This window comes from Caretta caretta, chromosome 17 (genome assembly GCF_965140235.1).
Source record: "Caretta caretta isolate rCarCar2 chromosome 17, rCarCar1.hap1, whole genome shotgun sequence".
Lineage (NCBI taxonomy): Eukaryota > Metazoa > Chordata > Testudines > Cheloniidae > Caretta > Caretta caretta.
Window position 1 is genome coordinate 8,169,740 of NC_134222.1, and position 7,682 is coordinate 8,177,421.

General features: G+C 45.1%; 1 protein-coding gene across 3 annotated transcripts in view; it reads right to left on the bottom strand.

Moving 5' to 3' along the window:
• The window catches only part of ACACA (acetyl-CoA carboxylase alpha), a 209,200-nt gene that overhangs the window by 183,900 nt on the left and 17,618 nt on the right, over positions 1–7,682 (bottom strand). For 2 of the 3 annotated variants that reach the window (XM_048824490.2, XM_048824488.2), the window contains exons 3-4: positions 6,372–6,481; positions 4,827–4,923 (exon numbers count right to left, since the gene is read on the bottom strand). The gene's annotated coding sequence lies outside the window, so the exon portion shown is untranslated. Of the gene's footprint in view, positions 1–1,347; positions 1,473–4,826; positions 4,924–6,371; positions 6,482–7,682 lie in introns of those variants that run through there. The other variant, XM_048824493.2, reaches the window with a different exon arrangement.

Here is a 7,682-nt window from a genome sequence, read left to right on the forward strand (position 1 = left end):
TGAACTCATTAGGAATTACATGGTCTCAATACAGCCCACAAACAACAGGCCTGGAGTATTTACAGGCAACCTTCCCTTGCCGATCCCCTTTGCGTCACAGAGAAACCTGAGCTGCAAGAAGCCCTACTCCTGTGCTATCTCCATTCACACTCACTGCCACCCGGGACTTCCCCTTATCACAGTGGCCATATGTACAGAGAATGCTAGAGGAAGAGGCAAGAGAAAGCAGAGGGAATCGCAGCATCTCAATCCACTCAATCCCATATCTTGTGTGCATGAAGCACTGACTCAGTGCAGCCGGCGCCCCACAAAGCCTGGTAAGGGCATTACAGGGGCACTCACAAGACACACATATGCACCCTGCCATTTACCATCACCTATCCTCTCTCAAGTTTCAGAGTAGCAGCCTTGTTAGTCTGTAGCCACAAAAAGAAAAGGAGTACTTGTGGCACCTTAGATACCTCACCATCTCCACACCACTCCTTACAACCAAGCCACAGCTCACGTTCCCCAGCCCTCGCAACAGAGCTCATGAGAACATTAAACCACCCCCCAATCACAATTACCTACCCAACCCCCCAGTAGCAAGGTTGGTGAGGCCATTCACACTCGCTCCTCCTTCCTCCAACCATCCCTAATACCTCACTCACCTATCCCCACACAATCACATTTAAAATAGCCCCAATCCAGCACCAAAACCTTCTCCCTTATTTGCAATCCTATACTGTGGTGAATATATTACTACCTTCTCTGGAACTGGGGATCCCTGCCAGGCTGGGGGGAGTCCCACCACTTCCTAGAGCATTCGGGATCCCCACCACCCCAGCGGAATCCCCCACATTTCCTAGAGCACTGGGGATCCTATCCAGCCCAGAGGCCCCCTCATTTCCTAAAACACTGGGGATCCCCCCTAGGCCAGGGCTAAGCCCCCCCACACACACACTTCCCGGGGGTCCCCACTAGGCCGGGGCACCGGGGCTCCCTGCCGGGCCAGGACACAGCCCCCCACTTCCCGGGGCACCGGGGGTCCCGGCAGGCCAAGGGATAAGCCCCCCACTTCCTGGGGCATCAGGGTCCCCACATGATGGAGGCTGAGCTCCCCCCACTTCCCGGGGGCACCGGGGATCCCAGCCGGGCCTGAGCCCCTCTTATTTCCCGAGGGCACCAGTGATCCGGGCCGGGCCGGGCCGGGCCGGGCCGGGCCGGGGCCAAGCCCCCCCCTTCCCGTGACACCGGGGGGCCCCCCACCCTCCGGGGCCGGGAGCCCCAGCAGGCCGGGCGGCCGGACGTGCTCTCCCCTCGCCCCGGGGAGCCCTGCCGGGCTGCGGAGCGGGCGGGCGGGCTCACCTCAGGGTGCCAGCTGAGGCGGGGCGCTGCCCCTGCGCCCCCCGGCCCGGCCCGGCGCTGGCTGCGGATGCCGCCGCGGAGGAGATGGCTGACCCACGCTCCCATTCAGTGTTCCGCCGGCTCCGCCCCCCTGGCTCCGGCGCCGGCGCCGGCTCCGCCTCCCCTCGCGCTGACAGCTCCCTCGCCCACTGAGGTGGCGTGACGGGAGAGGTTACCCCCGGTCATTCACCTCTGACCCCGGCCGCCGCGCCGTGAGGACTCCTCGCTGGCCATTGGCGGCCGGCTCTCACTCCGGGGTGGGCGTGACCAATCGCGGCGGCTCGGGGGCGTGGCCCATGAGGAGATGCCGATGGTCTGAGGGGCCCGGGCCGCTCCGCCACTGGCTCCGGCGGCAGAGGGCGGTGCCGGCGCGGTGTCCTCTGGTGGCCCGGAACCTGCGGTCGCCGCTGTTAACCCCCTGGCGGCCGGAGGGGGGCCCCCGCCTGTGCCCGAGGCCAGCTGGGGGGCCGGCCCTCGAGCGCGGGGCCGTCACCCCGTGGGGCGAGCCGCGGGGGCTTGCGGCTGCAGGACAAAGGCGGGCGCAGCAGGGAGGGAGGCGACAAGGGGGATCACCTCAAATACACCGATAGCAGGCCCACAGGAGGACGCTGCCCGGGCCTGATTCTCGGGGGATGATCCAGCCAGGGGGGCAATTTAAAAAAAAAAGGAGGGATGCTCCTGTAAAATTCAGGATGGGTACAACCCTGGTAGGGCAACGGGGTGGGGTAGGCTGACTCATTTGTCAGGACCTCGGCGAGTCCCATGCCTCTTATCAGAGAACAGGGAGTCTGCGCCTACTCAGTGTCCCCCACCTCCAGGGGTTTTCTCTGTAAAGGGGCAGTTCCTGATACTACGCATTCTCCCCCAGGCCGTGCCATACACTCTGACACCCCCAAAGGCTTTGGCACGTATCAGCACCACCTGTGAAATATAACTAAATGACATTTGGGGCACCGGAGGGAATTTGTTCCCTAGGTCATTAACAAGCAATTATTTAACAGGATGGGAGGACAGGTGGGCAAATACAAGAGCAAAAATATTTGAGAATATTGCTGTGAATAAAATCTGCCATATTTGCACTCCCTTTTATTCTCTTACTCTTCTCTTTGCCTGTGCAAGACTATTTTCAAGAATGTGTGCCAAAAGCATCACAAATAGTCTTGCAAGTACTTGTTGGTACTTGCACCAGAATGACACACAGCAATTTTGATAACATCATTTTATTAAATGCACAATAGATTAAACAGATTGCAAATGTTTGAACAGAAAAAGGCATCCCTCCTCTTTATAAAGTTTAGATCATCCAGTCAGAGGAAGAAATAATATAATCTGACTCAGGCGACTAATCCTATGTCTTGAACAGCCACAGTTACTCAGAGCAACCAGTCTTCAAACAAACCAGGGACTTAAAGAAGTCCAGACAAAATATTAAAGTCAAAGGGAATAAAAGCACAAATTCATAAAAAACAATAAAAACCCGATATTCATGGCTCATTTATGAACAGGAAAAAAGGGATACTTCCCCACTCTCCCTGAAAACAAAAATCTTCAGATGGAACAGAAGCCTCTTAAAAATATCATAGAAGACCCCGCAATGTCAGCCGCAGAACGGTTTCCCAAATTCAAATTTACTTTTCACTCAAAGGGACACATTGTCACCACTCCCTAATAATAAGTATTATTAACAAAGTTACAGAGCCTCAAACATATGGAATTTCCAGACATATGCTAAATGGTTGGTGTTTGTATGCACACACTCCTTGTAACAACAGCTAAGCCACATCAAATCTGTCCTCAGCTCCTACACTAGCTTCTCACAAAATACCATGTCAAATTCAAGATGTCAAGCATGATTTTCAAGGTGTTCAATGGCTTAGACCCAAGTTGCCTAAAGATTTGCCTGAAACTCCAGGATGTGGACTGTGGTTGACAATTCCACTCTTCCACTGAAATGTACACTGCCCGTTTAAAGCTTGTCTGTGTGGGAGACAACTTTCTCATGGCTAGCTCGACTGTAGAATGAACTCCCACAGGAACAAATGATTGTTACAAACGTCACCACCTTTTGTTCCAAGCGCATGGTGCAGTTCTTCAGTCTTGCCATGTGTAATATAAACACAAAGCACAATGTACATATACATTTATTTAGAACCCACAATTTCCCCCGTCGAGAGGATGAGAAAGAGAATGAACCACATGTGATGGATATTCGTAATGTCACTTATTGTACCACTGGAAGGTGCTCAGATATCATGGTGATGAAGGCTCTATAACAACCTGAATAGAATAGAAGGTGCCCAATCCTGAAACTATATCTGCACAGGTGAAACTTTGTATACACATTGGAGCCCTGTTCAAGTCACTGGAGCACTATGCAGGTGCACAGGTGCAGATAGAGGACTGGGCCCCCCATGACTAGTTCAAATAGATGTAAGACTTACATTATTCTCAATGTTTATAAATTGTATTGAGTTTCTAACATCCACAACACAGAAATTAGCAACAGAATTTAGATAGATAAAAAGGGGGATAAGTTCTTTAACCACTGTCTATCTAAAAAGTGAATTGCTGAGGGTCAAAGAACAAACTGGAGAACAGGCAAGGGTTAAAAGTAAAATATATTTTTTAAAATTGTGCTTCATTGCACAATCACAGTCTGGCCTGCATGTTATCTATTTGAGTTCCCAGCCTGTAGACAAGTCAATCGGACAACTCATATAAGAGTTTTCAGGGTTGTGGCCTTAGGTCATTGCCCAAAATACTTATCTCTTATTTACTGTAACTTGGATGTTCTAAGTCTGATTTTAAAAGTGTTGAACACCCATAAGTCCTTTTGAAGACAGTGGGAGCTGTGGGTTCTCGGCACCTCTATATAAATAAAATTTCCAGGGTTGTTTTATTTAGTCCCAGTTTGGGCTGCTGTCTACTCACTGCTCTTTAGTCACTATCACAGAACTGGAAAAATATTCCAAATTACTGTCACAGCCAGACCAGCAACTGTGGAAAATGACCCATACTCATCCCTCTCAAACATCTCCTTTTACTTTCAGACTGATAGTAATTTTGCAAAGATGTATGATTCTTCACTTTTATTATAATATATTATATCATCAATGTCAATTTATTAAACTGAAACTGGACATTTTTAAAGTAGTAAACCTGTGTAATTTAAAGGTTCTCATTCTCTTGGACTCTTAGTTTGATCTGTTATTTTGAGTATTGGTCCCACTCCCAAGGGTTCAGATTTGGAAAATGCCTATCCGGAACTGGTCAAAACATTTGTTGTAAAAAATGTATCTGACAATTGAGAAAGATTAGTGTGTAACAGCTTAATCCTCTGAGAGGCTGAGCACTCCCAACTCACACTGAAGCAAGTAAAAGTTAAGTGCACTCAGCACCCCATATGACTGTGTCTTAAATTGCTATTTCTAATTACTTACAAAACTTGAATGATTCAGGTTGCTTTAGTCACAGTAGAGATAGTAGACAGAAAAGTTGTTGAATTGCTTAACAGACCAGGTTTATTTCCAAATTTACCTAAATTAAAAAAAAAAAAAAAAAAAAAAACAGATTACAACAGGCAGTTGGTAAATCTTTTCTAATGTACTGAGCCCTTTGGTCATGCTAAAACCTGCATTGTGTCTGCCCTGCCCATTTTATCCATTCAACCACTTAACACTATTTCAATGCTGCTGGAAGGGCGATTGCCACACATATTTAGACCCTGTAGCAACTCTAGAAAATAATGGAATGAGGATTTCATAGTAAAATGCAGGCTGGAAAAATGTTAACTGACAAACAGTAATAATGTCAGCCTTGGCCAAGCTTCAGACTTAGCCTGGAAGCAAGATTTTAATTATTATTATTATTATAACAACACTTAACATTTACCTAAGGCTTTTTTATCGATGGATCTCCTAGCACTTTTAATACCCCATTTTACAGATGGGGAAAAATAAGGCATACAGAGGTCAAGTGAATCACCCAAAATACGGTTATTTAACTTTAAATACATTTATAAAATAAAACCCTGTGTTAAATATCTTCTTATAAGTGTCTGCTCCTGTTTCCACTGTAGTCAATGGCAAACTTCCTTTACCATCAGTGGGAGCAGAAGCTAGCAGAATACTGTGTAACGTTAAATACAATTTGGGAGAATTGTAGTAAATTGATTTAGAAGGAATATTCTATTGAACTGGAAGACACGCTATCAATTCGGGGGGGAGGGATAGCTCAGTGGTTTGAGCATTGGCCTGCTAAACCCAGAGTTGCGAGTTCAATCCTTGAGGGGGCCATTTAGGGATCTGGGGCAAAAATTGGGGATTGGTCCTGCTTTGAGCAGGGGTTGGACTAGATGACCTCCTGAGGTCCCTTCCAACCTTGATATTCTATGATTCTATGAATTGTTACTAGCCACTATGATCCCAATCCTGCACCCATGAGAATGATGAGTTTTGCCACTGATTGAGCTGGGAGCAGGACTGGGCCCTACATTTCAATCTGTTTTAGACTGGAGAGGTGAGGAAGAGGTGACAATTATGAACCTGTTAAAGATTCAAAATCTGGAAAGTCATAACACGTTTTATAATAGAGCCACAAAGTATCAGATAAGCCTCTGTAATATTATCAGGCACAGGCATGAGGCACAAAGTTCCGGTACAAACTTCTCTGTAAATCACCAAGTGTTCTGATTAGAGGTTTTTGTTTGTGACCATCTTTTAAACATGATTTCACCTTAACCATAACTAGGGATGCAAATGACTTAAGAGTTTGTATCCATTTTTCTTTTTGATTCTCTGTTTATCACACTGAGAATTTATCGTCACTCTTCATGATAGAATAGTTCTGATTAGTCTTATAAATATATGCACTGTACTTACTATGCACATGGAAAAAGCAATCAATGCACTTTTTTTACTTAAAAATGTGTAGTCTTAAAAGTGCAAGTAAAAACATTTTGAAAAGTAAACTGAAAGTTTTATTACCTGCAATGATCCAAGTTTAGGGTTCCAAGTCTCTCCCACAGCAGCTGACGACAGCCACCTCAGTGGCAAGGGAGCACAAGAGGTCTGAAGTGTTCTTGATGCCCTCAATTCTGGCAGAGAACACAGAATTCAGGTCCGGGAAGGTAAGTAAAAAAGGAAAGAGTTTTATATCATTTTGCTTTAAAAGAGTTTTGTCATTTTTAATAACCGTTTATTTAGAAAGTTTTAATAGGTTTACAAAAATTTGTTGTGTAAATCTCAGAAATAAAACTTACACTGAGCTTATCTTTTTGTTTAGAGAAATGTTATGCAGTAATACAATCATCAGATCACTCTGTTTAACAGGGTATTTGTCATTTTAAGCCTATCCATGTGTGTTTATTGCTTTTAAGTTCTTAAAGAGATTTTTGTTTATTTAAAAGCATTCTGGTTGTCTTTAAAAGTAGAACTAGTCTGTTTATGTCAACATTGTTTTGCTGTGTTGTGATGCAAACAGCAGTACTAATAAGAAAGTGAAACTGACCAGCAGTAGTACAGTAATATTTAGCCCACGCAGGGCTCTTTTCATATAAACATCTCATTGTACGGTAGCATCACTAGCCACTGTGGCATAGGAAAAAGCAGAGTGCTGAAATGGTGAAATAGAAATTAGATTTTAAAAATACATTTTAAACCATCACTCCTGAAGATTTGACTAGTAACACAGGGAGGGATTTGGAACTTTTAATATGATTTTTATCTTGAAATCATCCCATTAAAAACATGGCTAGTGTGAAAATGGAGCGAAACATGAAACTGGAGCACAGAGAAGTATCTGGCCCAAACTTTTTAAAAATTGTTCCTTCCCAACGTACATCTCAAATTTTGGAAACATACCTCCTCACGCCACTTTAAAACTCTCCTATGGGGATGATAGCCTCCTTTATAAATCACTAGGAGATCTATGGATGAACTATGCTCTATAAGAGTGAAGTATTCATTATTATTATTGCTGCTGTACATGCTTTTCCCACTACCTTAAAAATAATAAAACCCCTCTGACCGTATCAATACTTACAACAAAGCTAGCTTGGGTCTCTAGAACACAAGTCATTTGAAAAGCAAGGTTTAATCTTAGATTCATTAAAAATATAGTATCCTTCATTCTACAATCCAATTAAACAGTAGGTGGAAATTTGGGCTTTGAAAAAGGAGAAATTTTAGCTGAAAAGCGCCACCTTGTGTCAGAAATAGAAAATTCCAGTTTCTAACAATTGAGCTGTTAGCACATCCGGGGTTACCTAGCTTACTGGTAAAGGTAGCAACCGAGCA